This window comes from Asterias amurensis, chromosome 9 (assembly GCF_032118995.1).
Source record: "Asterias amurensis chromosome 9, ASM3211899v1".
In the NCBI taxonomy this organism is placed as follows: Eukaryota; Metazoa; Echinodermata; class Asteroidea; order Forcipulatida; family Asteriidae; genus Asterias; species Asterias amurensis.
The window spans coordinates 20,994,675-21,006,018 of record NC_092656.1 but is presented as its reverse complement, the minus strand read 5'-3'; the positions used below and the strand labels follow the sequence as shown (position 1 = coordinate 21,006,018).

Sequence of the window (11,344 nt, the reverse complement as noted above, 5' to 3'; positions counted from 1 at the left end):
GAAGAGAAATCAATGAATACATAAACCCATTGTGAATCGGCGGGTGGGAGTGTCCAGTGCACATGGACCCTGTAATGTTTCAGCTGAGTTGATGCTCGACCGATATACAACAATCAATGCGAATATCTTGTGCATCTCTTAAACGCTGTCTCCTCCAATGAAAAATAGTTGAATACTATAAACCGTTTGCGAGTTAGATTTGAATAACTATCTGGTTAAACGACTTGCTAAGACTATAGAGACAGTTGCTATGCCATGATTTGGTCAAGATGTTGCCTATTTCATGTAAGAATAGCCGAACACCCAAACACTATAAGCAATTGAAAAATAGTTGTATACAATAGGCCATTTGCGAGTTAGATTTGAATAATTTTCTGGTACAACGACTTGCTAAAGTCACAATGTACCGCTTACATTTGAATTCCTCAGACTGTAGAGACAGTTGTTATGTTGTCACATGATTTGGGGCATCTTTTGGGCGTTTACATATTAAACGCCGATTAAGCCATTTGCGAGATGTCTGATGATACAGTGGCTTGCTTTTGAATTTTACTGAATGGTAAATGCATAAGCGGGAAGGGCCGTGCATATTATAGGCAGCCCTTTTTCAAGGTGGACTAATATGGCGACCTCATTTAGTTTTCACCGAAGATGCACAAAAATGTATCAACCCAGATACCGAACAAATCGCGGCGAATTTCTTTTGAAAAGGAAACTTGCCACAGACTCTAATTTGACCATGGAAAATGATTTGGTGACCCAGATCGCAATATAGATTACAACATTCGTTTTCTAACTCTAAACGTTATTTGTGATTTGTTTTGTTTAGTCGATGCATTTGCAAAATCGAAGGATGCTTTTAAAAGCCATGGGGGACTTCATGATGGTAAGAATTGACTGCTTATACAACAAAACAAAACTACAACCTTCATTGTGGCTATATGTTGTAGACTAAAGGAAGGTTGTATGCTAGAATATCGAGAATGTATTCAATTATCAATCGGACATGTGGTGTAGAATCTCTCTTCAAATAGAACAAACGGACAATTGGCAGAAATATATATCAATCTTACAAACTGGACAAAATTTAAATATACCAAATGAAAACTCTGATGTTAACGGAACCTTTTGCTGTCCCTTTGTTTTAAACTGTTAGCAACGTCTCCATTGGTTTTGTACACGGAATTACAATAGACAAAATACCTTGCCTTGCCACTTTGAAAAAGTTTGTAAAATACCCCTCATTTTGTGCAAAAACAAAATTGGACGGGGGTGTTATTTTAACACCAAATGATGTTAATTTTGATTCTCTGTTCGGTATCAATATGATGTGACGACACCTTTGGTGTCAATTTTAACACCCCTATCTTGTTATAAAACGTCGCATATCTTATACATTATAGTAACTACTGAATTTGTATTGCGCAATATCCGCAAGGATGCAAAGAACTCAAGGGAGAAAGACCAACGAACGGAACAACCAGCTGCAAGTTGGAAAACAGGTGAGCCTTGAGACCCTTTCTGAATATTCAAAAGGAACTCACAAGTTGTAATTGAAAGGATGGGAAGTGAAATCTGTAGTTACGTTTGTCTGTTTAGATTATCACCTGTTTCAGGAGAACAGCTTTGACACTGTGATGACACCTTCTAAAACGGGTATCGGCTTGTTGACGATGCCACATGAAAGACATGGTGGTTGAATGGTGTTAAAGCAGTTTGTTCGTGAACAATTGGTAAGAATATAGTCACCATATACATTGCCATTCCTGTAACATGTTATTTGAAACATTTAAGGTAATAGACTCCCTCGCGTTGGCCGCCATCTTTGATGAAACGTGCACGCGTAAAAGGCTATCATTGGCTGAGAGTCGTCCCAAGCTCGTACACGTGGGCACTTTTCCATCGTTTATCATCAAAGATGGCGGTCAGTGACGTCATGTGCAATCCATCTTTCAAAATAAGGACCATTCACTCTGTAATTTTAGTCTTAAAGATTCTTAAGTTTGTATTTCATAACACTTCACATGCATTGAACACATCGTACCCAGAGCACTTCGTACCTTTCGCAAGGTACGAAGTGACTATGGACACTTCGTACCTTCTTACAAGACTAGGTACCTTCTTCGTACTTTGTACACATTCGCGATTTCTACCTCATCTCTAGAGGGTCACACCAAGTTCAATTAAAGACCCGCAGTGACTAGACTCGAATGGATCTCGAGTTTTGTTGTGGTTGTTGTTGTGTTTTGGGCTTCGTCTTGTTGTTTACAGGGAGGGCTGTCGCCTTAAAGAGATTGCCCACAAAGGAAGGGCTCCTTCCCAGGGCTCCTTCCTTCCTCCTTTAAAGGAAGTCAGAGAAAGAACCTCACCCATTAGTCTCGCAGCCTACAATGTGAAAACAAGGGCCAGCCGATTTTTTTTTCTGTTCTTCTTATACGCTTTCAGTAGTTGCAATAATTGAACCCACGAGGGTTGCTTAATGCATAGGGTAAGGGTAGAGATGCAGTCTTCACGATCAATAATGAAGGGCGAGCCGAGCAAGTGGCTTAAAGGAACACGTTGCCTTGGACAGGTCGAGTTGGTCTTTGAAAAGCGTTTGTAACCGTTTTTTATAAAATGCATATGGGTAGAAAGATGTTGTAAATGTAGAATACAATGATCCACACAAACATGCCTCGAAATTGCGTGGTTTTCCTTTGACCTCGTCGACTAATACGTCGGCCATTTATGGGGGTCAAAATTTTGACTCCCATAAATGGCCGACCATGTTAGTACGCACAGTAGAAGGAAAACCACGCAATTTGGAGGCAAACTTGTGTGGATCATTGTATTCTACTTTTAAAACATCTTTCCAACCATGTGCATTTAAAAAAAAAACGGTTACAAACGCTTTTGTTTTGACCAACTCGTCCGATCCAAGGCAACGTGTTCCTTTAAAGATCTACACACGAACATCCTTGGTGATCTATGGAGGGATGGGAGGTGGGACGTGACGGGGCAGTCCAGACACCGGCTACAGCCTCTAAAACCGAACGGCGGCAACATTTTCACTCTAAAACTACGTCTTGACTCAAATGTATGAAAACTTCATCGGGCAGTGAAGGATAAACACGGTCAGTGGAGGTTCAAGGAAGTAGAGAAAAAAAAAACATTGTGACGTCACAAAATCGCTAAGACTAGATCGCAAAAAGCACGGTTCATACTTCAATATGAAGTCATATTTGAGAAAACTGTACCTGAAAAAAACTCGTTTACAACCAAAGTTAAGAACCATTCGTTTACACGCTGAAAATTGAGCATGGTTTTTCAATAATATTCACGAACTTTTGTACAATACCTTTTGTATTGTACATTTCGATTACATGCAGATGACATTGAAAGCACCACGTTTGAAAAACATACGTTTAACCATGGAGAAAGAAAATGTAACAGAAAATGGTTTAACAGACAAAACTGTATGACCAAAACTCACAGATGTTTTGCTTCAATTTTCCAGTAATCATCAGTTATAAGTTAGCCTAGATCCAGGTTAGACTAACACTCCCACATATGACACCTGCCCTTTTGACGTTTAAGCCTTAATTATTATAGTCCTACAATAACAAGTCGTGAACACGACAGGTGTAGCCGTCTTCATCGTGATCAATGCTATTTGCTTTTCATTTGCTCCGCTCTTTCAAAATCGGATTTCTTTTTTTTCATCCCTGCCCAAAATTTCTCAGAACCTTCAAAGCTGCTAATCAGATATAATAACCTTAGCTTAGCGGGGACGGAGTACTGCATGCCATATTTTGTTTTTCTTGTATGGGATTTGATACATTGCATCGGTAGTGTGGTGAGGTCAATGTATTATTTAGTTTGCGGATACCGTGTGATTTGAAAATTGTTCTTTTGAGATGTAAAGACCAGGTTATGTCTGTTCTTGTGCGAATTCGCAAAAAAATAAATTGTCAATAGTGCGTGCTTAAAGCACATGTGTAACATAGGTAACTTGACACACTAAATAATAATATGACCACTGTGGTATGACCGAATTTATAACCATGAAATTAAACGAACGTGTGAAAGTTTAAGCTCAATCGGTCATCGAATTCACAAACACCAGACTTAGAATACAACCTTAAATGTTTTCACTGTTTTCAAACTTTGAGTTTTCGACTCGCGAGATCAAAACTAAATGTTTTACTCTTTTCTCAACAACTACTGCACGTCAAAATTGGGGAGGTAGTGCTTTCTGCTCTACCGGCCAGGCTTCGATACCCAAGCCTACATCTGTATGGTCTGGAAAGGGGGTAACCCTGTTTCAGCCCTAGGAGTAGGTGGCAACGGCCCCTGGAGAAAATAGTTGTAGCCCACACCTTGAAGTTGCCTCTAAGGAAATTACTTTTAACGGGTTTCCCATTATGACCATCTTTAAACCATGTAATCTGTGGCAGAGATAATAGCATGCCCAATGTTGTGCACACCCTTTAACTTGTATTCCCTATGAAGTCAAAAGACAGCCAATGTTGTAATACACGTACATGTACTTAGTACTCTTCACTGAGTACCATTGTGATGGTACTCGTAGACCCATTACTTGTGTAACTAGTACTCGACAAGCAAAGTACTACTCCTCGAACTCTATACTTGACACAATACAAATCCATGTCATGCACTCGATACACGGACTCCAATGTTTTAAGTACCTGTGATAAAAAAATCCCTTCCGCTTTCATATGTGATAAAAAAAATCCCTTCCGCTTTCATAGCCGTGCTTATGCAAGTGATGGCGAAATTAAGGTCGACAAAAACGGGTAAAATTGAAGCTGTCGAGGACGTTGTCATATTTAAAGATTGTTATCATACAAACACACATAGTCGTCTAGAAACAGTCTTAAACAAAATAGTTTCTTCTTTTTGCACTTTTTTAAGAGTATTACTTTTTTTCACACTCGTATGGAGATCCAAGTACCTATGTGCTCGCTTGTAGAACTAGAACTTGGCTAGCAAAACACTCGGTACTTGACAATTGCACTGACACTCGATGGCCGGCCAGTACTCTATTACCCAAGTACTCCCCTCTTGGCATCGAGGCAGCGGCAAAGCCTGCAGTTTTGGTACTGTAAGGCCATTAAAGGAACACGTTGCCTTGGATCGGACGAGTTGGTCGTCGAAAAGCGTTTGAAACCGTTTGTTAGGAAATGCATATGGTTGGAAAGATGTTTTAAAAGTAGAATACAATGATCCACACAAGTTTGCCTCGAAATTGCATGGTTTTCCTTTCACTTTGCGAACTAACACGGTCGGCCACTAGCCGACCGTGTTTAGTCGACGAGGTAAAAGGAAAACCACGCAACTTCGAGGCATATTTGTGTAGATCATTGTATTCTACTTTTACAACATCTTTCTAACCATATACATTTTATATCAAACGGTTACAAGCGCTTTTTATATACCAACTCATTTAAGATGTTCCTTTAATACACAAGCAAAGCCTCTTGATAATGGTATCTTACGAAATGACTTACCGGGCCTTCCTTATACAAAATAAATGAGCACCGTCCAAAATGTGTGTGGGTTTGTTCTGAATTAATTTTGCAAAAAAAATTGTTAATGGCCTGACGTTTCGACCCAAGCGGAACCTTTCTTGGGGGCTAAATGACAACACAAAAAAACTTGAACAGGTAATAATCAGTGAAGTGGAAGAGGGTTAAAAGCACACAGAAAAAGCAAGAGGTGAAGGGGGTTAAGAAGGGTTTGGTTTGTCCACAACAGGAAGATGGAAATACAAAGGACAATATCAAGGTGGGAAGAGGTAGAAAAAGCAATTAATTAGTGAACGAGGCTGGCTGTAAAAGGAGGATAACTGTGGGGAAAAGTAGAAGGCAAACACAACGGGTTTATATTGGTCGACGTTTCCTTCTTAGCTTATCAGACAATGGGTTTGAATGGTCTGAAGGCGCCTTATCCATAGTTTCTCCCTACTCAAACGCACAGTCTCTCGGTGATTACCTAGTGCCTCAATACCCAGTAAAATCGTGTCAGAATTCATTTCGTTCTGGGATGTTCAGACCATCTGGTTGGTATGAAGGCGCCTGATCCACAGTTTCTCCCTAATCAAACGGACAGTCTCTCGGTGGTTACCTAGTGCCTCAATGCCCTCTAATATCTTGTCAGCAATCATTTTGTTCTTGGATGTTCAGACCATCGGGTTGGTATGAAGGCGCCTGATCCACAGTTTGTCCCTACTAAAGCGAACAGTCTCTCGGTGAATACCTAGTGCCTCAATGCCCTGTAAAATCATGTCAGACGTGGAGTTAATAATTGATATGCAACTCTGTGCCGCTGTAATCCCCCGGATACACCAGTCATTATACGGATTCTGGATTGCTAAATAACCTCTATTTGTTATCAATTGATGTACTTAAACAGGAGCTTCATCCCCCCACACAATCAAGTGAAAATTGGTCGGGGAGCCGTGCCAATCTAAAATGTCAGGGTCTACTCCAAGCTCCCTTTACCCCCAATCTACCGTTTGTCCTTGTGCTATATTTAAAAGCTCTTATTTAAGTCCCGTCGCCCTCCCCGTACGTGATTGCAATTTTTTATGGACACAACCAACAACAAAAAAGAGCCATGATTTACCCAAAGGAAACAGATGAGAGGGTGTTAAGCCCCCCGGGCCCCCTCTCATTTTGATTCTGCTGGGATATACAGTGTTGGTTTTGAAGGGATAAAGCAAGTCGCATGTTGGAGTGTCACGTCCCGTAAGCTTTTAACCGTCCACTACAAATGTTTGCCATGTCCACGGCATCAGCTAAAGAACTCTCATTTACAAGCAACGCCACGCTCCCCAGTCATTCAAACCTATTTGGGAGGGGATTTTTTTTTTTTTCTTCCAGCGTGCTCTTAGTACATTTCGCATTCTTTTATAAACCGACGGCATTCCACTTAAAATGGCACAGCGGTACGGTCTCTGCACTGAGGGAGGAGGGGGTGCCCAGGCGCGACAAGCCGAAGTCTCCAAAAGACGGTCAGGAATCAATTTAGGGAAGGCGTTTTACTTATTGAATGAATCATCACGGTTCACACCGTGAAAGGAAACACTCGTTGGTGATGGTTTACTTTCGATACAATACCAATACTACCAATATAAGATATTAAATCCAATGATATTATAATAACTTTATAAAAACATATGTGACTCAATCAATCTTGATTCAAATCATAGCGTGAGCCACCAGCTACTTAAAGGAACACGTTGCCTTGGATCGGTCGAGTTGGTCTTTGAAAAGCGTTTGTAACCGTTTGTTATAAAATGCATATGGGTAGAAAGATGTTGTAAAAGTAGAATACAATGATCCACACAAACATGCCTCGAAATTGCGTGGTTTTCCTTTTACCTTGTCGACTAACACGTCGGCCACTTATGGGGGGTCAAAATTTTGACTCCCATAAATGGCCGACCATGTTAGTTCGCACAGTAGAAGGAAAACCACGCAATTTCGAGGCAAACTTGTGTGGATCATTGTATTCTACTTTTAAAACATCTTTCCAACCATATGCATTTTATAAAAAACGGTTACAAACGCTTTTGTTTTGACCAACTCGACCTGTCCAAGGCAACGTGTTCCTTTAAACGATAGGATTTAATTGGCTCAGCTATCTCTAATTATTACTGGTACTTTATCTTCGCACATCACCCCCATAAATACAATCGTTAACCTCCAGTGTATACATAACATGACAAATAAAATGCATACGGCGCTATATTCCCTCAAGATCACAGCGCACTAGAAAGCAATTAAGACGGAGAAAGGTGAGCCTTTAGCACTTGCAAAAAGAGTAACAGATTCACTAATGACAGTATGGAGATTGTTCCAAATTATTGGCCCAGCTATACACTGAAAGCAGTGTTATTTCTTTAATATAACCATAACCATTTTTATAACTGATCTGACCTATATGCTTGAGCAGATCTTTTAAAGGGAAATTACACGTTTGGTAATATTGTCAAAGACCAGTCTTCTCACTTAGTGTATCCCAACATAAGCATAAAATAACAAGCCTGTGAAAGTTTCAGCTCAATTGGTCATCGAAGTTGTGAGAAAATGATGAGAGAAAAAACACCCTTGGTTGGACGAATTTATGTGCTTTCCTTTTAGTGAGAAATTACCTTTTTCTCAAAATCTATGCTACTTCAGAGGAAGCCATTTCTCGCAATGTTCCATGCTATCAACAGCTCTCCAATGCTCGTTACTGAGTCAGTTTTAAGTTAATATTTGTTTTGAGTAGTTACCAAACGTGTACCTTCCACTGGCCAAGCTATACACTGAAAGCAGTATTATTGCTTAGTATAACCATTTATAAATCATTGACGATGTTTGCATACCCGCTTAAATAATACGGTTCAACTGGTGTAGCAGCTCTAACGATTATTACTGGTATTTTATGTTCACACAGATCGCACAAGAATTATGCAATGTAAACTACCAATTGGCTTCAAAACATAACTATATACCGTTTTAACTCCATTGTGGTGTTTGCTGCTGTGCTGACTGCTGTTTGTACTCAACGAATTGTAAGTAAATGTTTCCAGCAGATAGTTACGTTTCCGGTGATTTATAGTCGATACATTATTTTATTGATGGTGAACAATTTGTTTATGATGGATTTTAAGTGAGTAGATGGTGGATAATCTTTGTTGCTGTTTTATTCTCTCGTTATACAATTTGTGTGTGAGTCACTTTTGGGTATTTTTTTGCATAGACGCCATAAAAAAAAAACATTTTATTCGTAGTAATATTAATACTACTCTAATGAACCAAATAAGTGGGTCTTTCATGTTGTTTCACTGTCGTACCGATTTGACGGGGGGGGGGCGATTTGACGGGGGAAAAATTCAAGCCGACAATTTTAAGTCAAATCCGAATCCTGAATCTCTAATCCTGCTTAGGATTAAATAAACTCTTTGGTTAAATAATCATGAGCGGCTCTCATAGAGCCCTTCAAAACAGGAAATTTAAAAAGAAGGACACCTTTTTTCTATCAAAGGACTTTCATTTATTCATTAAAAACCTGTGTGATCTGCAGATTATTGTAGATGCAGAGGTAAGTAGGGCAATGAACGGTTGGTTTCAGTTCTTATTAAGAAAAAGAACATGTCCAATAAGGTAGGGTTACCGTTTTTGAGGTTTTTGATGGTTTTGGGGTGTTTTTCCTTTTTTTTGGGGGGGGGGGGGTTGGGGTGGGAATGAACTTTGCTGTTGGTTTCGATTCTTCTGAAGAAAAAAGTGGGGGGGGGGTTGATGCTGGTTTACAGGCAAATTATCAAGAGAGACATACAAGAAAGGTAAGCTGTGAAAGTTCCATAGGCATGCATGCCTATCATAGGTGAGCGGGTGGTATTTTATTGTCGGATTTTATTCCTAAAATTGTCCAAATAAATTCATTGAATTCCAGACTTAGGCTTATACTCCTTGTTTTGAATACTTACTCCATATCTATCAGTCCCATTAAAGGTAGTGGACACTATTGGTAATTACTCAAAATAACTATTAGCAAAAAACCTTTCTTGGTGACGAATAATGGGGAGAGGTTGATGGTATAAAACATTGTGCGAAACGACTCCCTCTGCAGTGCCATAGTTTTCGAGAAAGAAGTAATTTTCCACGAATTTGATTTCGAGACCTCAGATTTAGAACTTGAGGTCTCGAAATCAACCATAAAGTTGATTGGTCAATACCTATTGCCTTGACTCCTTGACTATTGAGAGTGTAAACCATGTGTCTTCCAAAACCTTATTATTGGGAAGTTGTCTGACTTTCGGGTGGTTGCAACCGAGGGCTCAAACAAATATTGATTGTCACTGGTCTAGGCAAACCAGTTAGTTGTGTATATTTCGGAGGATTTAGAAGAAAAATTTATCAAGTTCATCAACAGAGAGGGTATAATGGCCGAGTGGTTTAGAGCCTGAAGTTCAAGTTCGGGTGGTTAAGTCATCGGAGCATGGGTTTGAGTCCACTGTTCGTGGCATTTGTGTCCTTGAGAAAGATGCTTTACTGTAATTGCTTCTCTGCTAACTACAATTGCTTCTCCCCAGTAAAAATGGGTACCTGCGAGGATATAGGTTGATATTGTGTTTGAAAATGCCTTCAGATCGCCACAGCAGCCCGGGTCGTTCTCCGCGAGAGCTATGAGAGATTGTAGGAATGTTAACGGTCCAATGACCGGAACTAATTAAAAGCCAATTGAAATTGTTTTGTAAAATGCGCTCTATATTAAGAACTTATTATTTTGAAATGTCAAAAAAACTTGCGATATACGGTGCAACCTTAATTATGCTGACCTCTATTCAGTATGTTGACTTGACCATACTAATCGGGCTTTATAAATAGTTCAATTAGTTGGGGGTCTATTTCGGCTGTACCTTGATGTCGGTAAGATGCCGTAGGTTTTATTTTTCGTTCTCCAAAACGGCAGCATGTTTTTTTTTCTAAAGAGGAAAATTCGTTTACAAATTAAAGAACACAATTTTGAAAAGAATGCTAGGAAGAGTGGACATGCAATTATTGGAGGTGGAGTTTCTTGGTTTTACTGCAGAGAGTTCCTCTTCTAAAAAAACATGCACGTACAAATGTACGGAGCTCTGGAGGTGCCATCCGACTTACCGAGATCCTGAGAAAAGGTACATCAATATCGTGATATTGATATTGCCGAATCCATTCATTCTACAAAATGTAGGCCACTCAGCCAATGTCTCAGTCGGAGTTCACGTAACTTTAGATAAGGCCACCAAACCTACCAACCCGACCCGCATCTCTGAGACATGATTATACCTTTTAGACCATAAACGTGTTGAATCGAAACTTACGGATGACTAAACAGCATACACAATCTCACAGCAAAATCATTCACAAGAGACGCAAGAGTTTGTTACAGTTACAAAAGTCAGCCAATACAATAGTTCATTAACGCTGAAAATTAATCCTTTTTCTTAGCTTGGACTGAATGGACGCCAGCGGTCAAATAGGTTAATTGTGAAAGTAGACCCTCCACACGGAAGCGGGCCTTTATCTTGTCCTCTCAGACAACATAAGTGAAACGTGAATTTGTGTATGGAAAAACGGAGTGGTTTGACACAAATAAAGAAGAGTGTCGTATGGTTGGCTTATTTGACTCTGCTGACAATGATGTGTCTATTATGTTACGATGGCACACAGAGACAGCCTTTAGAACATGAAACTCTTCAAGCGAATAATCTTACTGAGTCCAATACAAAATCAGGTTCAAAATGTCCTGAAGCGATATTTATAATATTCAATAAGTAATGACGGCACAATCCCCTAGTCGAAATAAACAT

At 39.7% G+C, this 11,344-nt stretch overlaps 1 protein-coding gene across 1 annotated transcript in view; it reads left to right on the top strand.

Annotated features, from left to right (window-relative positions):
* Positions 1-8,448: 8,448 nt before the first annotated feature.
* The window catches only part of LOC139942210 (UDP-glucuronosyltransferase 2B20-like), a 39,457-nt gene continuing 36,561 nt past the window's right edge, over positions 8,449-11,344 (top strand). Inside the window, exon 1 of the mRNA XM_071938987.1 lies at positions 8,449-8,563. The gene's annotated coding sequence lies outside the window, so the exon portion shown is untranslated. The remainder of the gene's footprint in view (positions 8,564-11,344) is intronic.